A 22014-nucleotide genomic window follows, 5' to 3' on the forward strand; every position below is an offset into this window, starting at 1 on the left:
TACAGTCAACTCTCACTAGATGGCACTTGACTTAGTTGTATTTGCTGGAGTCAGGCATTCCCTGTGTCAGCTCTATTCTTGCTGGAGAGAGACAATAAAGTTTTTGTCTGCTTTCTGACTAGTTTGCCTCTAAGCTTTCCATGATATCCTCAATGCTTAAAAGAAATGTACTAATGTACGCTCCTGCCTAGAAGCTGCATTTTCTAACTTAGAAGAGACACTTGTACGTATGCACAAAATCGCCACCATCACCAATTGTCTTTTCTCCAAATTCCACAAATGTCTCACCTGATCACAGTGCTCCCAATAATACGGGCAAAACTTGGGATGGCAGCTTTGGGATGTGTGGAATTCCTGTGAGGAGCTTCACTCCTTTTCTCAAAACCTTATCAACATTCCTCCAATGTTTTGACGGATGACCCTTCCTCCAAATTCAATTTATATTTCACAGCAAGCAGAATTTCATTGGTGAATCTATTATCAACCTCACACACTTGGGAATAGAGAGTCATGATGCAGAGGTGACCAGAAGAAGAAAAAATACACTCATGGCTACTTCACTTTGTACTTGACACTTCAAGCAAGTTCTGGCACTGAGCTTTGGCTCGGGTTAAAAATGAAAAAAACCCTGTTCCATTCAGGGCCAATTTCTTTTTAAAATAATAAGTTTATTGAAAGTTCTTTTAACATATTAAACACGAAAATTCGAACTCATAAAAAAAAATACAAAACAGAAAACAGACAGGGATAAAGAGAATAGATAAGGAATAACTAAAAAGACTTTTTATCACATTTATGTCATGCATATCATATCATTTATCCACACATAGAAAGGCAGACTCCCGCAGCTCTCACCTGGCCGCCTACCTCTTCTCCCAGTGCTTTTTTCATGCATGTCCCCATAGTTTATAATAATAATAATAATAATAATAATAATAATAATAATAATAATAATAATAAAAATATATATTATTATTATTATTATTATTATTATTATTTATGGTTTCTGGGCGGTTTACAACAGAAAAATAGAATAAAATAATCGATTAAACATTAAAAGACTCCCTGAACAGGGCTGCCTTCAGATGTTTAACGTACTACTTCCTAAAAAATATGGACTTCTTGGTTTAAAAGAAACATTTCCCTCACAAAATAACCTGCTGTATAACCTCCATTAAATAAATGGAGTAGAAATGCTAATCCAAAGCATATATATATGTATGTATTTGGTAGAATAATAGGAGTTTAAAATAATAATAAAAATTCCCTCACAAAATAACCTGGTATGTATAAATTAAGGGAAATGGGTAGAAATGTTAATCCACACCCCTATTGTGGGGTTGTTCCTATTTTGGTGGATAATTGGAGTTCTTGTTTTATATAGAGGGGAAAAAACTTAAGGAGGAATGACTAGAGGGTTAGGTAAGTGAAACTTTGATTGACTGAACAAGTGCTTATGCCATGCATAGAGATATGACAAAAGGACACTCTAAGATGGCCTTTACCAACAGGTTCCTAGAGCTAGTAGTCGACTCAGGGACTGGCTCATCAGGCCTCAGCCCCTAAAAATAGGTGCCAAGTGCCATGTTCTGCATGCAGGGCTAAAATAAAAGCAGCTGTCTCAATCCACTCGCTTGAGAGAAGGGAGAGGTGCGTGTTTCAGTGGAGCTGGTCTCCACTAGACTCTGTATTCAGGGGACTGGGAACTTTGTCTCGCAAAGAAAACCAAGCAAAAACAAGCCTGTGTGGAGAGGACTATAAAGATTTTTTCCAGTGACAAAGAGGCTGCGGTTCTCTCACAGAGTTCTGAACATTAGGAAAGGTAAGTGGGTTGGGTATTATTCTCTCTGAGTGGGGAGCAAGACATTCCTGTGTGAGCGGTGAACAGAAACGGCTTCCCTCTCAAGGCATGGATTTTACGCGGAGATTTTAGGCTGCTGTAGATACAGCATGGCATTCATTGATACAGGGCTGAGAGGGAGTGGCATTTAAATGTTATTTTAGAATCAACAACAACAACAAAATGGCCAGTGTACTCACACCGCTGTGTCAACCCGTGGCAGTTACTGGCCTTGCTTTGTTAGTTTGTGCTTGACTTCTAGCTGAGCTGTTGTGGCCTGAGCAGGTTTGTGCACGCAAACGCCACACACACACACACACACACACACTGAACCACATGGATATATTTTCAGCACCTAATCATAATGATTGCAGCTGGAGATCAATCCTCAAACTGCAGCACAGAGTGCGTTCAAGATTGCACTCCCAATTCCACTTCGTTGGAAGTAAACCTTGGTTTCACCTGAACAAACCCCATTGAAGTTAATAGCACCCGCTGCATGAAAATCTCTCTCTCTCTCTCTCTCATTCCTGAGTGCATCAGCATTTTTTAATTAAAACAGCAATCGTCATTTTCATAGCAGCTCAAGTACACCAGAACGTAATATTTAGCACAGCCTTCCCAAACCTGATGCAGTCCACGTGTTTTGAAGCACAATTCTCTGACCTTTGCTGTCTGGGGCTGACAGGAGGGGACGTCCAAAGCATCTGGAGGGCACAAAGGTTTTGTTGTAAAGAGATAGCACACCAGCTAAAGGTAGCATTTATGACACTGTGCAAATGTAGGATAAGTGAGAACTGAAATTGCCATGGATGTTTAAAATCACCGGGTGGAATTCAATGCAAGAGGAATTCAGTGTGGTGGGAAACGGGGTCCTCCCCTTGTGCTCCCCTGAGCCTGTTCTTGGGGTCTCCCTAATGCCCGGAGCAGATTTAAGGGTTGTGGGGGTATGCAGGAGGGTGAGGGGGAGTTTCTTGTTGTGTGAGCGGACCTCACTTCATGCATTCAACAACTTAAGGCAAGAACACAGAAGGGGGCCTAGAGGCAAAACTGGTAATAAAAAATAAGAAACACAGATCATTTAAACAGCTTATCAGGGCTGGCTCTAGGTAAGGTTCTGGTGGCGCAGGACGCTGCGCGGCAAAGCTGCGCGAAAACCGGGCAGGACGCTGCGAGGGCGGGGGCGCCGGAGCGATCTCCGCGCCTCAGTGCCAGGGCGTCCGACCTGCTCCAGACTGTCCTGCAGTTTATCTTTTTTGCTTGCTTTTGAATAGTGTGTATGATGTGTGAAAAGTTTTGAACAGATCTTAGAAACTAGCACTGAAACTAGCAGAAGTTTTATACAGCACTGAGTACAATAACTTTTCAAATGGCATGTGGTTTGTGTTAATTTGTTTCTGGTTACATTGTCACGACAGTAATTATTGCACTGGTATATTCTCTTGTTGTTTATTTCTTTGGAAAGATGGGATAGTAATATTCCCAAGTATTTCATGCTAGGTAGGTGCTTTGTTTTTGGTTCTTTTGCCTCCTAATTATTCAATGGTAACCTAATATGATAAGGTATTAGATTACACATGACTTGTTCCTTCAATGAGATCACCGCCCCTAATTGTGCCATGTTCACTAATAAGTTCACAAGGTATTCAGCAATCATCGAACAGCCTACCCCATTACTCCAGCATGTATTTAAGGACCATTACCAAGCTGCAATCTTTATAAAAATAGACATGCTGAAAATAAAGAGGCATGTCCCTCTATCGCTAATATAAACCAACAGCTTAGTGCTTTACAATTAGCACTGTGGTGAAGATCTAGGGATTCTGACTGAAATGTTTGTGGTATTAATAGGCATTGGGTTGCTTTTCTCTACCTCCCTTACCCCCAAGAGCATTCCACTTGGACTTCAAAGTTTAATTAAACCTGAAGTTATTGCTTGTTGAACCTAGCACTCAACACAACTTCCCAACAGAATTATCCGTTTTGCATTCCAAAATCATATCTACGCTGACTTCAGCATATGGCGTTAGTATGCTCACACACACACAGCCAGCTCAGCCCAAAATGGCACAGTCAACATGCAATGACTGCGGAAAAATGGTTGCACAGCTGTGCAATTAGACCTTTTTTTCATCATAAGCATAGCTCGAGACAACTGATCTAACCATTTTTCTACTTATTGATACTTTGCACTGATATTCTGGCGTGAAACTGAATTTTTCAAACCAGGATCATGTAAATAAACAGGAAGGCAAAGTATTGGTTGTGGTAGGATAACCTTCAGCAGGGGAGAGAATTCCTTGCACCAGCACTTTCAAAGTGCTTTCTCTCCCTGCTGGAGTGGGGAGTGGCCTAGCCTTCTCTATTTCAGCAGGGAGGGATTCTGAGAGCAGACCCTCAAGGTGTCCCTATTTTCCAGGGACAATCCTGGATTTACAGAAGCCATCCTGGTTTCTGATTTGATCCTGGAATGTCCTGCTTTTCCTTAGAACGTCCTTATTTTCATCGGAGAAATGTTGGAGGGTATGGAGCTATGTGACACCCCCCCCCAAGCCAAGGAGCTAAGTAAGCAGCCCTGTAACAGGAAAGTTTTTTAATGCTTACTTTTAAAAAATGTTTTTATATATGCTGGAAGCTGCCCAGAGTCACTGGGGCAACCCAGTCAGATGGGTGGGGTATAAATACTCTTGTTGTTGTTGTTGTTGTTGTTGAATAATAATAATAATTATAGATGTCCCTATTTTCATTGGAGAAATGTTGGAGGGTATGTGAGAGTAAGGATTGCACTCTCCTCATTATTTAAGTGTGTGTGAGGGAGAATCTCTCTGTGTGTGTGTGTGTGTGAGAGAGAGAGGGGGGGAGAGAGAGAGAGACTATGTGCACATGAATGAATATGTGCAGGGCACACCTACCACAAGCTTCTAACATTAAGTTGCACACTTCTGCTCTGATAGTTGTTTCACATGCCTCAATATCTTTCAAGTTATGTCCCCACATTGTCTAGTAGGCGCTTATCTCATTGCCAACACCATCCCCATCTCCAGCCCCCCAAAATTTAGCATTGTTGACCATCCACGTTATATCTGAGGTTCATCTTTACTTCTGAACGTCTAAGCCCAGCTGAGGTCCTAACCAGCTTCAAGACTGCTGCCTCCAGATTGCACTGAAGATACAGATTCAAGTTCATCCCGGGTCAGATTATTTTGGGCTGCGAGTCTATCTGCAGCTTTCAGTTTAATCAAGCAGTGCTTGGCATCATTCAATGTCTGACATTCAAACAAGTTATGTTGTTTTCTTCGCTCCTTATCACTTAAACACTTAATGTCATATTAGACAGGGATGAAAAGGTATGTGTACTTTGGAGGATGCTAAAATTAGACGAACAAGTAGTTTCTGAGTATTTTGAATAGATCCAGGAAAGGGACAAACAGGAAAACAGTTTCCAATGTAGTGCTGAGAAACTGCAAGGATTTCACTTTTGAAGCAGGACTTTCCTCTTCCTTCCTCTGTGCACTACCTAAATCTGTTCTAGGTCTTCCCGTAAACTTCCAGAGCAGATGGGGCATGTGCAAGCGGAGGACAGCAGGCGTCCTGTTGCACAAACACAAATCCTTACACTGGCAGGATGGTTACTCGGTGCTACATTACATACAAACCTTGCTTTAGTACTTAATAGTGGGGGGGGGGGGAGAGAGAGAGAGACCTGTGAATTGGGAAAGCTCCCATTGCTTTTCTGCAGTGAGCTGTGAGAATGCACAATAACTACAGGGTCAAAGGGTCGCAGCTATGATAATCTCAACCCATACATCAGGGGTGGGCAATGTGTGGCTCTGGGCCTGTATGCATAAGCCCTCTGCGAACTATCAGTTTGTGATGAAAGGCTCTGTTGCAAAAAAAATAAATCAGTACACTGTCCCAACATAGGCTTGGCTGCAGGGTACACATTCCTAAGGCATGGCAGAGCTTTACAATATATGGCCAGGGCTGATTTCCTGAGTGCTCACTGGAAGGACAGATTGTGAAGCTGAGGCTCCAATACTTTGGCCACCTCATGAGAAGAGAAGACTCCCTGGAAAAGACCCTGATGTTGGGAAAGATTGAGGGCACTAGGAGAAGGGGACGACAGAGGACGAGATGGTTGGACAGTGTTCTCGAAGCTAAGAACATGAGTTTGACCAAACTGCGGGAGGCAGTGCAAGACAGGAGTGCCTGGTGTGCTCTGGTCCATGGGGTCACGAAGAGTCGGACACGACTAAACGACTAAACAACAACAACAACAACAACAACAACAACAACAACAACAACAACAAACTTATATGTTGTTGCAACATTTGACATGCCCCATAGTCTTGGAACTAGGCAAGCAAATGGGAATTCCTATGAGTACAAAAAGTTTGCATGGTCTATTCCTGCTGGTGCAGCCATCTCTGCATCCTTGGAGATAGAGATGGAGGCAACAGGGGACAGCTTGAATCCAGATCTGTCCTTAGATGCCTCCTCCCTGAAACACAGGGAGACACCAAGGCCACCACACTTACGTTATGCTAGTGGTATCTGATGGCCCAGAGGTGGGTCACTCATCTGCTTAGCCCTGTCCCCAAATCCAATTCTCTGCTTCCCAAGCCATAAGGGCCCTCCCAGCATTCCTCTAGGGCTTTCCTCTGCACCAGGCTCCTCCAGCTCCCCAATCTCCTCCCACACCTGCTGCTCATCTGACCACTCTCTCCATGGTGTCTCCATGTCTCTTGACATGGACCAATTCATGTGACAAGAAGCCAGTGCTTTAGATACTCAAATGCCAATCTGCAGAGAGCTCTAATTGTTGTTATTTGAATTGTGCTATAAAGCAGCCCAAAAGACAGTTGGTTGGTTTTAGAACAACAATCTGTTTTCTTTCCAGACCGTTGAGGTCAACTTGTCTAGTGACTGCATTTGTATTTAGGGTTTCCAGACTCAATAGAGGACAGGACTTCTGTGCCTTTAATTGCCCTGCTCTCTTTTGAGTCTGGAAACCTTAAAGAGAAACCAGCAGACCCTTTGCTTGGAAATTAAACAAAGGGTCTCCTGGTTTCTCTTTAAGGTTTCCAGACTCAAAAGAGAGCAGGGCACTTTAAGGCACAGAAGCCCTGTCCTCTATTGAGTCTGGCAACCCTATTTGTATTTTGTATTCTTTCTTTTTTTAAAAAAAAAAGTAAATACCACAAACAAACATAAAAACCATATTCAAGACATATATAAATGTCACAAACAAAAGTTTTCAAAATCTAAGTAGAGAAATCGCACCAACCTTACATATATTATATTATTACCCCCCCCCCCCCAAAATGGCTGTATTTTGAGCTAATTGATGTTTCCAGATTTGTCAAAGGCAGCCTTGCATACAACACTTTGCAGTACTCTAACAGGGATGTTAGTTTAAGGGTGCAAGTACTCATTCCCAATTTTACTATGCCATTTGGTGGTCGTGAATTGCGAAGACATGTCTTCAGTAGGGGTGGTGGTGTGGGGGATATTTAAAGGCCAACAAATTTTTATTTTTATTTTAAAAGGCAGTGTATGATAAACTCATTAAAGCACCATAAAGCTATAAAACACAGAACAAACGACTAGCATTGAATCAAATTAATTCCCTAAAAATGCTTGGAGAAACAAAAATGTTTCTCAGTAGCTGATGAAATATCAGAATTAACAGTGCCTGCTGGAATTTAATAGGAAGAGTGTTCCAAATTGCTGGTGCCAGTTTGCTGAAAGCCTTGGCTTGCATGGAAAACAAAAGATCATAAAATAAGTGTGAGACAGAGGACTTCTCCAGGTGATCACAGCAATCTGGCCTATGTATAAGAGACAAGGTTGTCCTTCAGGTAACCGGGTCCTGGGGTGTTTTAAGGGCTTTTATGCACTTTCGGTAATACCTTGAATACTTTAGGTACATACTTTGTGATAAAAGCAAAGATGGCAGCTATCTCCTTTTCCTCATTAAAAAAAACAACAACGGTTGAAAAATGTACTTTGGATGCCACCTGTAGTGACATTATTCCAGGTGTTTTACTATAATATGTTTATTAATTTTCAAAAACACATCTGCAAAAAGTCAACAAGGTGCACAAATCAATCAAAGGAAGAAAAACAACAACCATAGTTGTAACCATAACTGTAACTGGTTTAGATATTCATCTTCACTGAGAGCCAGTGTGGTGTAGTGGTTAAGAGCGGTAGACTCGTAATCTGGGGAACTGGGTTCGTTTCTCCGCTCCTCCACATGCAGCTGCTGGGTGACCTTGGGCTAGTCACACTTCTCTGAAGCCTCTCAGCCCCACTCACCTCACAGAGTGTTTGTTGTGGGGGAGGAGGGGAAAGGAGATTGTTAGCCGCTTTGAGACTCCTTCGGGTAGTGATAAAGCAGGATATCAAATCCAAACTCCTCCTCCTCCTCTTCTTCTTCTTCTTCATCTTCATCTTCACAGTTGTTGTGTTGTTTGCTCGCGGCTGTAGTCAGCATACACATCCACCCAGATGAAGCTATCTGAAAAATTTACTCCCCACCCTTGAAATTGCCTCCGAATTCAGAGGTTCGAAATCTTTTGCACACACATACAGTCATGCTCACACACATTGGAAAAGTTTATTTTTTGCAAACCTTTGGCCCACTTTTGATTGATTGATTGAGCAAAATATCATTTCACTGAAAAGTCTCTAAGTAGTTTGCATAAAATGGTATAAAATATCCATGAAAGATTTCAATAAAAACAATATATATATATATAAATGAAACCAATGGTTTTAAAAATGTACAAAATAAATTTTAAAAGACATTTCTAGGTAGGCTAGTTGTTACCAGAGTGTGACAGGCTATCTCTGTCCAAAGAGCTAAAGTTGCTACAGATTACAAAATACTGTGGCTTTAGGGTCATCTGGGGTCACGACAACCTGATATATAATTGGGGGAAGTTAGAAATGTTAGCTTTGAATATGGTATGGAAACACAAAGTGCCCTATGGCATTCATTTACTTCCCTGCTGATCCAGGCAGATGGAACAGATCACTCTGTATCCATTCTTTGTTTTGTTCTGCACAAGTTTTAAAAATAGTTGTGTTAAGGGGGGAAATATGACCTTATGAATAATGAAAGCTGAAAATAAGTGATGTGGTTTTTTTCACCCTGGGTATGTGCTATAAGCTGTTCAGCATCCATGTTATATGAGTCCTTCCCTCTCTCACACACACCCCAACTTTAGAAGCATATCATTTCCCACAGAGCATGTTTGAAATATCTCCCTCGACTCACTGGATTTGTCCAAGAAAGTCGTAATTGCCTTGTCTGTCCCAAATTGAGATGTGTCAATTTACTTAAAATGATTTTTAAAAAGACAAACATTTGGTTTGAGCTGATAATCTGACCTGTCATAAAACTGATCCTAAAATGGTTTATTCTGGGAGATTGCTGTGCTAGTTGTGGATCAAATGCCACCAGACTGAGAGCCTTCCTCACATTCTGTCTGCCTGTGAGTTGTGCTGCTCTAAAATTGTTGGTTGCACATTTAAATGCGTGGGACCTCACGGGGATCCTAGTTTTAAATAGAAAGGTTGTGCTTGAAGAGAAGCTTAACTGATGACGAAGAAGGCGCCTGAATTTAATCATCGGGGAATTTTGTCTTTTTGTTTGCCCGCTACGTGAAACTTTTGCCCCATGATACTTTTTGAGGATACACAAGCAAACCTGTGCGTGTACAAGAGAGAACAAAATCAGAAAGACTAAGGCCTGGTCCTGGATAGGGGCTACAGGTACACACAGGTCCCTCTCACATGAATAAACTGATTGAAACAGTCCCTCACACAAGAACAGGGCCGGCCCTAAGGCAAGGCTGCAGCGTCCGTGGAAGCCGCGCTGCGCCCACCAGACTGCCGCACGTTCGGAAACGGGGGCGCGCGGGCGGGAGGGATAGTTCGCACCATGGCGCCAGGGCACCAGCTACGCTTAAGACGGCCCTGCATAAGAACTTAACAAAAACTTACACAAAGGCCACCTGTCCTACACCATTCCTTAAGTTTGCTCACATGCAGAGTGTTTTTTACCTTTCCCTCTACTACATGGTCTCTCCTCTCTCTAGTTCCTGTCATGTGTTTATTATGTGAAGGAGGGTCTGTCACTGGAAAGGTCAGCACTGGACTATGGCACCAACCAGTCCCCAGCATTGTGCAACTCCCCATCTCCCAATGCCCACATATTGAGCATGGCTTTCTGAGCTGAGGAGGCCAGCCTGCAGAGACTTCTAGTGGACCTGGAAGCAAGCACAATCAGGCCTCCAGATCCCATGGAAGGCCTACTCTCAGTGCTATTTTCTAGAAAAAGTGGTGCCAGAACTAACCATGAGCACCACCCTCATTCTCTTAGAATGGCAATGGCGCCACCTGTGAGGTGCCGGAACTGAGTTCTGGCTGGAAAAAAAAGCCCTGCCTACACTGCCCCTTTCAATCCTTGTGTGATTAGGACATGAAGCAGGCTTTTCTGTTGGCTTCCCTTGCCGCCTGCTCCTCCCTGGTTGTACGTACATATGTATGTATATATGCAGGTTTGATGCGACAGCTGCATATTCCTGCATTGCAGGGGGTTGGACAAGATCAGGCATATGCAAACTTGGCCCTCCAGATGTTTTTGAGACTACAATTCCCATCATCCCTGACCACTGGTCCTGCTGTGGTCCCAAAACATCTGGAGGGTCGAGTTTGCCTATGCCTGGACTAGAGGATCCTCAGGGTCTCTTCCAACTCTAAGATTCTATGTATAAATGCATAAACATATCCTTTGTATTACCAGGGATGGGCATATCTGTCAATTTCTGCTTCTTTCAGTCCCCCACTTTCCCACTCTGTAAAAACTGACGTTTCTGCATCAGTTTCCTCTTTTTATTTTAAGTACTCATGAAAATTAATTGTGAAACTCAGCTACATTAGTAAAGAAAAAGCGTTTTATATTCGTTACAACACTGTGACACCAGGTGGCACTGTGGAGGTCCGTCTTCCACCAACATGATTTCCCACTTTGAGGTTTACAATGCTTTTTTGCAAAATAAAAAAATTCCTTCAGTAGCACCTTAAAGACCAACTAAGTTTTTATTTTGGTATGAGCTTTTGTGTGCATGCACACGAAAGCTCATACCAAAATAAAAACTTAGTTGGTCTTTAAGGTGCTACTGAAGGAATTTTTTTATTTTGCTTCGACTCAGACCAACACGGCTACCTACCTGTAACTAATGCTTTTTTGGTGTGTCTAGATCCAGCCAGGATTTTGGAGTGAATGTACCCGTGCTTGTACGCATTTTTGCCTATTATATACATTTTTGCAAAGCAATTTCCTTAATATAACATATTTTTTGTTATGCTATGGTTGCTAACATATGCATTTTTATGCACACTTTGCCTCAGCATGTGCATTTGTGTAACATTACTCGACTGGAGAAGTGCCTTGCAAAATTCATGAGTTTCAAAGGACAGTAGTGTTTTGGTTTATGTATTATTATTATTATTATTTTGAAGGTGCAAAGTAGAGAGGTTCACCTTTAACCGCGAACTCATTTCTTCCCTTATCTCTATGCATCATGTACATAATTAAATTATGGAGGTGAAGGTGAAAACTCGGTGAGAGAATATGCACTCCCTGCCCAAGGTTCATTTGCTCAGTGTTATTTTCCACTGACTTCCATGGGCAGATGGCAGACTAAGGCCACTGTGTCCAAGGCTGAGTTTTCTAATCTCACAACCACATGAGCAAATGTAAAGTCTGTTGCGATTTGGCCACCGTCAAGAAGAAATCTTTATGTTTAGTGGGGTGGGGTAAAGTTCTCAGACACAAATAAATATTGCCTTTCACTGTGCTGCAATAATGGAAACATTCAACTTCTGGCAGGGAACGGAATTGGCACAAAGCCCAATAGGTACGTGTTTTGCTTGCCATACAAACAGTTTTGTAGTTTTAATCTTCACTTGCTCATGTGGCACCTTTCGGAGGATTTTTGGCAGTAAGTTTGATTGTGTTATAGGAGGTTCAGAGGTTCAAAGCAGCCTTCTATTTTTAATCCACCAGGGGAGTTTGATTCCCATTCTTTCATGCCTTATAAGTGCTGCAAAGATAATTACTTAAGTGATATTCCCGGCACATGTTTTCTGCTCTGGCTTTAAAGAGGTGAAGCAGAGCACACCTTATATGATACAAACTGCTATCAAAGCACAGCAACATACCCTCCAAGTGTCCCTATTTTCCAGGGACAGTCCTGGAATTACCAAAAGCCATCCTGGCTCCTGATTTGATCCTGGAATTTCCCTAATCTCTACTGCCACTGCTGCCACCGAACTCAGGCAGAAGGATGAGCAACTGCTTGTCTCAAGCAGGGGCAGCAGGGGCAAAGGCAACTGCAATGGGACATCCCATGGCCTTTCCATGGCTGCCACTGTTGGCCTCCACCTTTGGGCTGCTTGTAGCAGAGAACAGGTGAAGAGGAGAGGCTGCTACCACCAGGACCCAACCCAATGGCTCTGAGGAATGGGCAGAGGCCACCTTGGGTGGGAAGGAAGGGGGAGTGAAGTGCAAGGAGTCTTGATTTCTTTAAGAAGTGCTTTGTGTATCCACATCTAATCTGGCCCCTTTCTGAAACTTACTTATTGCTTTTTGTTCAGTAAATCTACCAAAGAATGAAGTAGATTGAGGGGCTTTTCCCTGGACAGTGGAGGGTGTGTGTGCTGTGTCGGATCTGTGTCGCAGTGGTGGAAATGCTCTGTGGCAGCTGAAGGGCCAAAAATGGGGGGTCAAGGAGGGTCAGTTGTGGGGGGTGAGAAATGTCCCTCTTTTCATCTGAGGAATGTTGGGAGGTATGCAACACACATGTGCATGTGATTACTCTCAATAGTTTAGGTCAGGCATAGGCAAACTTGGCTCTGCATATGTTTTGGGACTACAACTCCCATCATCCCTAGCTAACAGGACCAGCGGTCAGGGATGATGGGAATTGTAGTCTGAAAACATCTGGAGGGTCAAGTTTGCATATGCCTGGTTTAGGTTAACCCAGGCATAGGCAACCTTGGCTCTCCAGATGTTTTGGAACTACAACTCCCATGATCCCTAGCTAACAGGGCCAGTGGCCAGAGATCATGGGAGTTCCAAAACATCTGGAGAGCCAAGGTTGCCTATGGCTGGGTTAACCTAAGGTTACCGGATTTTTTTTCCCAAGGAATCCGGGGACACTTTTCAACTTCAATGGATTTTGTATGGGGGCTGATTTGTACATCTGGGGACTGTCCCCAGGAAATGGGGACATCTGGTAACCTTAGGTTAACCGTAGTTCATTGTTGTAGCATATATCATCCATGAGCCCCCTCCCTTAAATGAAACCTGTTTAGGATGGAGGTAATGGAGAATTTAGTTGCAGCAGTATATATGGAGCACAAGATCTTTGCTCTTGAAGTTGGCTCCCAAAGTTATTTTAAGTGCAGCTCAGCTGTACCTCTTCCAGACAGAATAAGCCGCATGCATTTGTTCACTTGTGCATTTATCACACTTAGAAAGATTGCACATTTAAAACTGCTCATTGACTAGGGCAAAGACTATATAATTAAAAGAAAAGGGAAACTGGAAAGAATACAGGAGGGCAGGGGTAAGAGGTAACCTTAGCTGCTCTCAGGTTTATCTGCCATCATGAAGAGGGAGAATATAGATTTCCCTGCACAGGAAAGGTAATTTTTGTGAGGGCAAAAACCAATCAACTCCTTCCTAATCCTTATCTTTCCTTGAACATGCTTGTCAAGGGCAGCCTGTTCAGAATGGAAAAGCTGCCATAAAGCCCTGCCATTTGAAACAACTGTTGCATTGCCATGCAAAGGCCATTGCAAATGGGACTCATCTGCAGATATAATGATGGAGTTTGGTTGGTTCTCATGGGATGGATGTTGGCAGTGAAGCTCTCATGAACCTCAAAGATGTGGCCACAGTCGAACATGGTTTCTGTCTCTTTAAGTTATCTGAAACAGGCATAGGCGATTTCCGGTCCTCCAGATGTTTTGAGACTACAATTTCCATAATCCCTGACCACTGGTCTTGTTAGCTAGGGATGGTGGGAATTGTAGTTCCAAAACATCTGGAGGGCCGGAGTTTGCCTATGCCTGGGTTAAGCGTTTAGCAAGAGCAAGGGCCTTCCCACCTCCACCACCCGCCATCACCATGTGATGTCAGAAACTGCACTTTGCATCTTCCAACTTCCTTGGGGTTCTTAAAAGGACAAAAGCTGTTCCTCTGTCAGAAAGCAAAAATTGGCTTCCCTCTAAGATGTCAGTTATCAGCTCTGCCCCAAGAATTGACAAGCTTCTCACAAACGTGCCCCCCACCCTCCTCAAACGGTTTGGTCTCAGCTGACAAACATGATAGCTTTGCAAGTAGTCTCAGGTGTCCTTGCAGGGACATTTGTACAGAATGTCAGGTTTGCATTCATTAACTTAAAAAAAAAATGTGATTCCGGTGCTTTAAAAAAATGTTGTGGCACTGGGAAATAATTTCAGAGTGAGTCAGGCAGATTTTGAGAACCGCAAGGCTGTCAGAAATGGAGCGGTGACATTTCAATAGCAAGGAATAAGACACACGCTCTCTGCTTTTTACTCCTCTGTCTCGCTCTCTTGCTCCCCCTCTCCTTCCATTTGAATTAAACTGTACACTTCTAGGCTGTCGCATACCTTATAGGTTGGGTTACCCATGAGGTTGAATATTTCAGTATGTCCCACTTTATGTGCAATTTGAGTGCACCCACCTCTATAAACCCTTTCCCAGCAGTTCTTCTGTCAGATTCTGTTACTTCTCTAGGCTTAATTTATGAAGGGGGGAAAGAAAAGGAAGCTGCTATGAGAGCACTTAAGGCAGGAAATTATTAAGGCAGGCGAGTACCCCTGTTGCACTAGCAAAGCCCTCGTTATGGATCGGTCTATATTGATTATGACATCATATCTTTCTGGAAGTTACAGCTGAGTAATTCAGATGTAGTTATTATAAGGCTGAGAGACTGACTTGATGGGAGGCAAAATCCATTCTAATCCTTGCTTCACATCCAACACATCCAATTTTCCTTGGTTCCATTTATAATAATAAATACCCCTCATTAAGCTGAGAACGGTATGGCAACATTATTTAATATGTGTGCAATTATGAGGCATAGAAAACAAATGCCGGGAAAAACATAATCACAATTTACATATTAAAGATGAATCATAGCACTCTTCAAACGCCTTTATTAGTTGGAGTTCGTGGGGTTTTTTCTTTGTTGCACGCTGATATATTCTTCCAAAGGGTTCCCCCTATTATTTCACTTATATGTATTCTGCAATGGCATGTAAAATGAGTCCAGGTTCTTTTATTTTTATTATTTCTAGGTAATTGCAATATGTGAAAAGAAATGTATTAATGCATAGCTAAAATAAGCATCTAAGTCCTTTTTCCAAATCCAATAGCCCATTGATTTAGGCAGCATAATTTGGGCGGGAAGGCCCATGTCCAAAAAACGTCTCGAGTTTCCTTCTCCCTTTGTATGCCTTTATTCCATTCATAAATGAAATTGCTAATTGTGCATACTGCATATTGATTGGAGAGGAAGCAGACTTCAAGTGTTCTTAAATAGTCCTTTTAGCAACTACAATGCCCTTAACAGTAAATGCCTGTTGAGCTACTGGGAAATGACCAGATGCTGGTATATATCTCAGGAGGAGTTCTTTAAAATTAAATTACATGATGTCAGAAGCATCAGATTAAATGCATTTTGAAATTTAGAACAAAAGCGACAGACCGTTGTGACATCCACAACATAGGAATTAAATTAACCTCCTGATAGATTGTTATAAGAACCTTCCCACCCACCCTATTCCTAAACTAATGGAATAATCTAGGCTTGTTCCAACAACTTTCGCGTGGGCTAAGGTGCTCTGCTGATTAGCAGTTTCCTTTTCTTCTAACCTCTCCAAAATACTACACAACATTTTTTGGGGGGGTGGTTTTAAAGTGTCATAATTATTGAAGTCTGAGGATGTGGACAAGTTGTTTGAAGAGGTTTGGACAGCCACCTTTGCCCATCTTGGCTTCTTAGAACTAGCTATAGGAGGTTGACAGGGTGGGTCCAGGGTGTGATGAATGCTTTCCTAGAGAAGGAGACTGTGGTGTGCCCCCTCCCTTAAGGTCTCCCTGGACCCAGAAGTGTTAAACAACTAATGCCAATTGTCAAATATCCCCTTTGGGGGCAAAATGCTTGAGAAGGTGGTAGTGGACCAGCTTCAGACATGCTTGGAGGAAGCTGATTACTTGGGTCCCTTCCAGTCAGGGCTCAGACCTGGTCATAACACTGAAACTGCCTTTGTCACCCTTGTTGGTGACATTTATCAGGAGACCCTACTTGTTTCCCTCAATCTTTCAGTAGCTTTTGATCCTTGGTATCTTTCCAGAGAAGCTCAGGAATGTGGGGATTGAGGGCACTGTACTTCAGTGGTTCCACTCCTATTTCCTGGCCATTTTCAGAAAGTGGTTGGAATGCTGACTGTGCAGCTTCTGTGAAGGAAGTGAAAGATCCCTTTGCTTGGGAGAAAGAATTCAGACAACACCTGCAGATGGAACAGGAAGGACTGTATGTTGTTGGCAAGAGAAATTATCCTGGTCTAATCACTTTTAGGCACTTAATAAATTTGTTGAAATGTACAAAATCCTCTTGTTACTTCACACTTTTCAACATTTCTCTGATAAAAATAGGAACCTCCTATTCCATAATAATAATAATTTTATTTATACCCTGTCCATCTAAAAGGCCACTCTGGGCAGCTTCCAACATATACATAAACCTAATAAAACATTAATTATTATTTAAAAAAATTTAAAAAAACCTTCCCTATACAGGACTGCAAATGTCTTCTAAAGATTATATAGTTACTTATCTCCTTGGCTCAGGGGTTGCATAATCATACCTGCCAGCATTTATCCGATGAAGATATGGACGTCCTAAATAAATGTGGGATGTTCCAGGATCAAGTCAGAAACCAGGACGGATTCTGTAAATCTGGGACTCTGGTCCCATATGTTAAATGTCATAATATAGTCCCAGAAAGTCATGAGAAGATAAGTAGATCTGGTGGGAATCATAATCAAAGCAAAAAAATACAGATAGCTGTGTTAGTCCATTGTGTGTGTATGGAACGGGGAGGGGGGAATCAAAAAAGTAACAGTGGTGTAATACTGTCCTTAGGACCAACGACAAAGACGGAGTGTAGTGAACAAACTTTTGCGCCCACAATTCTTCATCCAGCTGGACATTAAGCAAATATAAAATAAAACTTTTTTTAAAAAAATGGTGGAGGAAAGTATGAGAAAACTGGGTGAGAAGGAAAAGGCCCAGACTACTGTCCATTCTTGCAGTCTTAAGGTGGTGCACATGCACAAATATTTTGCCTCTGAATATTGCAGCAATTCCATATTTGCAATTCCATATTTGCTAATTGCTGAACCTTTCAAACACTCTGGGTGCTACCAAACAAAATTGTTCCATTAGCTCAAGGATACTTGGTTGTGCAATGAAACTTCTCCCTCTCTTCTTTCTGAGCTCCTCCTGTCTGTTCTGTGGTTCCCTCAACTGTCTGGACCAGATTTTTTGGGGGGGGAGGTGTGGCACATGGGAAGAGGAGGGGAGGGGGAGTTCTGCTGTGCAGGTGGAAATCTTTGCAGAAATGGAACTATTTTGTTGGGTGCCTCTGTCTGCCCACACATCAATGAAAGTAGAAGAATCCCAAGATTGTAACAAGAGGCTGCATTGAGGACACAGTTTGTTCAGCCTGAGAGCTGTGCCTTATTGCCTGTACTAACCCTCCGCCCCACCAAGATGCTCAAAGGTTAGCACCAGGGCTGGCTCTAGGGGTAGGCTGGGTGGTGCGGGGTGCCAGGGTGCCGGGTCGGCAGCGGGGCGCTGCACGGCGAAGCCGCGCGGAAACCACGCTGCGGCCGCCCACCAGCCGCGGGAAGAAATGGGGCGGGGCGGGGGCACCGGAGCGATCCGTGCACCACGGCGCCAGGGCGCCCGACCCACTTAAGACGGCCCTGGTTAGCACAGTATGTCCATGTGGGAATTGATAGCAAGGCAGCATTTCAATCAATACAGAATTGCTGGCTGAACACTTCCCATTTTCTAGAGGAAAACACCCTGTTCGCAGAAGTTTGTGTGTTGCCGAATCAAAGTTTCCAAGCAGAGTAAAGCTTGTCCGCACAGGAACGGTGCAATTTTTATGAGGTAAACTTGGGGGAGATGGGTGGTTGATTCTCTACAGAGAGATTATTAATAAGCCAGAGGATGTTCACAACTTATTTTCTTCATCCCTGCATACACCAAGAGTGAAGATATTCACGGTGATGCTTTTAAGGCATCCTTTCAATTATAAATGATTCTCTTAGCCTGGCAAGGGAATAGGGAAAATGCCAACAGAAGAGACTGCTGGGTACTTGTTTGTGAATGGAGACATTTCTGAGGTGCTAGAGATTGGCTGTGTATACATTTCTCTGTACTCCTGGATCAAGCAGCATATATTAGTTTCACAGAGTAAGTCAAAGGAAGCCAGAGTTTGGACAGAGTTCTGCTCTACCTGTTTTGCATTTCTCTCCCCCCCCCACTTGCGCTCTCTCTCTCTCTCTCTCTCTCTCTCTCTCTCTCTCTCTCTCTCTCACTCACACACACACACACACACACACACACAGCCATACTTTGCATGAATATGCAGTTTTAAAACTAAACCATGACCCAGTGCTCAAGTTAGAGCAGATAACACCGGTCTTGAAAGATCTACATTGGCTCCCAGTACGTTTCCGAGCACAGTTCAAAGTGTTGGTGCTGACCTTTAAAGCCCTAAACGGCCTCGGTCCAGTATACCTAAAGGAGCGTCTCCACCCCCATCGTTCTGCCAGGTCCAGCTCCGAGGGCCTTCTGGCGGTTCCTTCATTGTGAGAAGCCAAGTTGCAGGGAACCAGGCAGAGGGCCTTCTCGGTGGTGGCGCCTGCCCTGTGGAACGCCCTCCCATCAAATGTCAAAAAGGAAAACAGCTACCAGATTTTTAGAAGACATCTGAAGGCAGCCCTGTTTAGGGAGGCTTTTAATCTTTAAGAAATTAGTGTATTTTAATGTTTCTGTTGGAAGCCGCCCAGAGTGGCTGGGAAACCCAGCCAGATGGGCGGGGTATAAATAATAAATTACTATTATTATAATGTAGAGGGGCTCTTAATCAAAATCACATTCCAACACCGCTTAAAAGTTCCTGATTTTTTTTTTATCAAATCATGCTCCTTTCATCTGTTACCTTCTAAAAACAGTACCTAAGAAGGCCTTCAGAAAAGGGTAAGGGGGACAGGCTGGGGTTGGGTGGTGGGGCTATAATTTGAACACTGTGGATAGCCACAGCTAGCAGCCTGGAAGACAGGAGCAAGGATTAAAAATGGACATTATTTTTGTTTAATATGCAGCAGTGGATTCCTCTCCAGTCAACTGGAGCAAATGCTCTTCCAGTAATTTTCAAAGGAAGTGTTTTTTGGTGGGCTTACAACTATTATCTTTTTAGTACATTCACTTTTCCTTAGACCTAATACAGAAGAAAGGGGAAGAGCTATGCAGATGACTGCTGTTTATTAACAATCAGCATGACTTTGCCAAAAGGAAATTGCTACATCCATAATGTTTTACGGGCCATCAGAACAGCATATTCCTCCAGTAACTATAGGGGAAGACTCCACCTGCTGGTGTGTTTCTGAGTACTACTGCACTCCGATGTGGCTAACACAAAATGCCTTTAATGCACATTCAAAGCATATTCTTTCCCTCACAGAATTCTGGGCACTGTAAGTTTACCCCTCACAGAGCTACAATTCCCAGCATCCCGCAACAAACTACATTTCCTATAATTATTGGACGGGAGGGAATGTGCTCTGAATGTGCTTTTAAGAGCATAGCGTGTACACCCACAGCATGAGAAACAGCTATTTCATAGTATTAACCAACCGAGGGGAAATTGACCTTGCTGCTCTGCTTTCTAAGCACAGACCTCCAACAGTCTCTGTTTTCCAGGGACAATCCTGGAATAACAGACGCCGTACCAGTTTCTCATTTGATCTGAGAATGTCCTGCTTTTCCTTAGGACATTCCTATTTTCATTGGAGAAATGTTGGAGGGTATGTAGTTATGAGACCTCCCCACCCCCCACCCCCAGCCAAGAAGATACAACCTTTAGAAGACATCTGAAGGCAGCCCTGTATAGGGAAGTTTTAAAATCTTTAATGTTTTATTATATGTTGGAAGCTGCCCAGAATGGCTGGGGCACCCCAGTCAGATGGGTAGGGTATGAATAATAAAATTATTATTATTATTATTATTAATTATTATTATTATTAAACAGGACATCCCTGTTTTCATTGGAGAAATGATAGCCCTTCATCACAAGGAAGGTTTACTGCTCTACACCAGCTATGTTTCAACCGTAACAGAATGAAGGACTTTGGGATACTTAGAAAATCTGATTTTCTAAGTGAAGGGGAATTTGACCTTGCAATTCTGCTCTCTAAGCCTTCAGCATATAAAGTCTCTGCTCTCCTTTCTTTCTGGGTTCTACCACACAGCAGAACGACAAATATATTTTAGGGTACACTTCAGGGACTACTTAGCACTGCTGTAGTCCATCACGTAATCCCCACTACATAAAAGCAGGCTTGAGGAACATTGATTCTGTCGATATTGCTGCATTTCCTTGGGGGGTTTTCTGCTGGCATGCTAGCGGTGGGCAGGGCCTGAACCCAAGATGGGTGAGCCACCCATTGCCCTGCTCTTTGACACTCCATTCTGCTGTTGCACTCGTGAGTCTCTTGTGGACTTCCTACTGACATTGTTGTTGTTGTTTAGTCGTTTAGTCGTGTCCGACTCTTCGTGACCCCATGGACCATAGCACGCCAGGCACTCCTGTCTTGCACTGCCTCCCGCAGTTTGGTCAAACTCATGTTCGTAGCTTCGAGAACACTGTCCAACCATCTTGTCCTCTGTCGTCCCCTTCTCCTAGTGCCCTCAATCTTTCCCAACATCAGGGTCTTTTCCAAGGATTCTTCTCTTCTCATGAGGTGGCCAAAGTATTGGAGCCTCAGCTTCACGATCTGTCCTTCCAGGGTGCACTCAGGGCTGATTTCCTTAAGAATGGATAGGTTTGATCTTCTTGCAGTCCATGGGACTCTCAAGAGTCTCCTCCAGCACCATAATTCAAAAGCATCAATTCTTCAACGATCAGCCTTCTTTATGGTCCAGCTCTCACTTCCATACATCACTACTGGGAAAACCATAGCTTTAACTATACGGACCTTTGTCGGCAAGGTGATGTCTCTGCTTTTTAAGATGCTGTCTAGGTTTGTCATTGCTTTTCTCCCAAGAAGCAGGCGTCTTTTAATTTCGTGACTGCTGTCACCATCTGCAGTGATCAAGGAGCCCAAGAAAGTAAAATCTCTCACTGCCTCCATTTCTTCCCCTTCCTACTGACATATGTTTAACTATTTTGAGTGTTGGATTCAAGGGGCCTTTGGCCTGATCCAGCAGGGAGCTTCTTGCATTATGAGAAAAAGTGTAACTGAGTCCACTGGATTTCAATTCAGACATAGGGCTAATTATATTCCTCTTATGATAGCAGCCATATCAAAGACGTGGTGTATAATCAAAACTTCATGTTAACAGCCTCATGCAACTTTCCCATTGAGTCATCACAAGCATTAATCTGCTGCTCTTTAAACCGGTGTCTGTAGATAGGTGCGTTTAAAACAGCAACAGCACAGAGGTGTATTTTTCTCCAGCTGTAGGTTTGTCTACAGCTTCTGCCACCACAGTTGGCAGCTGGATAAAAAGAAACGAATTCATAGGAAACCACAGGGAGCAATGCTAACTGTATCACCTTCAACTCTCTAAGAAAGAAACTATTGTCTGGCTTTAGCCCCTATTGCTTTGTTTTGTCCCTTGTTCATTTTAAAAAAAAATGAATCAACTCAGAAATATCAGTAAGCTATTTTAAGAACCAATGAAAAATCTTGCAAATTCTTACTACTAAACTAAGTTAGTATTCTTGTAATAGTAACAAAGGGGACGTGCGACACACAGCCCAAGAGT

At 43.0% G+C, this 22014-nt stretch overlaps 1 protein-coding gene across 1 annotated transcript in view; it reads left to right on the top strand.

Annotated features, from left to right (window-relative positions):
* The first annotated feature begins 1575 nt into the window (after positions 1–1575).
* The window catches only part of XIRP2 (xin actin binding repeat containing 2), a 77288-nt gene continuing 56849 nt past the window's right edge, over positions 1576–22014 (top strand). The window contains exon 1 of the mRNA XM_035133058.2: positions 1576–1822. The gene's annotated coding sequence lies outside the window, so the exon portion shown is untranslated. The remainder of the gene's footprint in view (positions 1823–22014) is intronic.

Source organism: Zootoca vivipara, chromosome 1 (assembly GCF_963506605.1).
Source record: "Zootoca vivipara chromosome 1, rZooViv1.1, whole genome shotgun sequence".
In the NCBI taxonomy this organism is placed as follows: Eukaryota; Metazoa; Chordata; class Lepidosauria; order Squamata; family Lacertidae; genus Zootoca; species Zootoca vivipara.